Source organism: Aplysia californica, unplaced genomic scaffold, assembly GCF_000002075.1.
Source record: "Aplysia californica isolate F4 #8 unplaced genomic scaffold, AplCal3.0 scaffold01021, whole genome shotgun sequence".
NCBI lineage: Eukaryota > Metazoa > Mollusca > Gastropoda > Aplysiida > Aplysiidae > Aplysia > Aplysia californica.
Window position 1 is genome coordinate 228,606 of NW_004798291.1, and position 1,315 is coordinate 229,920.

Genomic DNA, 1,315 nt, shown 5'->3' on the forward strand with positions numbered 1-1,315 from the left:
TGTGTGTGTGTGTGTGTGTGTGTGTGTGTGTGTGCGTGCGCGCGTGTGTGCGTGTGCGTGTGCGTGCGTGTTTGTACGCATTTGCGTATGATGCTGTTTTTAATTTCGCCATTTTTCATTTTGCATAGATCTATCTATCTATCCACTCCACTCACGACGAGCCACATAGTGAAAATTGTCACTGTTTTTCTTGTATGAGTACAGGTTGCAATAATGTTTTTCCCCAGTGTGTCGCCCACACGTCTCTGTATTGTTCTATATGCCCCTTTATCTTTGTGTACACCTGTGTCTGCCTCTTTAAAAAGAAACCAAACAACTTCCTTCCATCCGTCTGTCTGTCACTCCATCCTTACCACCTGTCCACCCCACCCGTCCATCCTGCCGTTCGTTTACCGTCCATTTTTCCGTCCATCCACCCAACATACATTGTCCTACTTTCCCCCTTACAGAGACGTGTCTTTTTGTGTTTGTCTCTGTCTGTATCTGTTTTTTTAGTGCTCGTGTTCCGTGTCCGTCCGTCCGTCCGTCCGTCCGTCCGTCCGTCTGTCTGTCTGTCTGTCTGTCTGTCTGTCTGTCTGTCTGTCTGTGTCACTTTGGAACTTACATGACCTAATTAATTATGTCGCAAATGCCGTAAAACGCTCACTTTGACAAACACACGTGTGCGCACTGGTAGCACCCCATACTCACTCGCACGTTTTACAAAGACACACTCTCGTGCTCGCACGCGCTGATGCGCACTGGTTAATTCGGTACTCTGGTCTTTTTCGTGTTCATTTTTCTCTGTTTATTTTATTTAATCTTTTTAAAATAATATTTTACCGTCCCCGTCGACGCTCTAGATGGTACAAGAGAAAGGATAAAGTAAATAAGTAAGTTTTTGCTGTTGCTGACAATCATGCAAACAGACAGACAGACAGACGGACAGACAGACGGACAGACAAACAGACCAGCTGGCCGGCTCAACAAGGGACCTATCTCTCTGTCTTATTCTTCTTCCCACTGCATTACGTACCCGAGCCGACTATCGTGTGTCCGTCCCGCGAGCCAGCCGGTGCGTGGGACCTCGCTGTGCCGGCTAGTGGACCGGGCACTCCATGTCCCGTTGCGACCTCTCTACCTGTTAATTGTGTCCGGACGGGGAGTGGTGTGTCATGTTTTCCCACCTGGCGGAGTGCTGGGCCGGCTGCGTGTCCGGACGTGACTGCATTCCGTGTGTGCGGGTATGACTGGGTCCCCCCCTGTTTACCTGGCCTAGATCTATTTGTTTAGCCCGGACTTACCTATCTACCCCGTCTCTCTCTCTCTCTCTCTC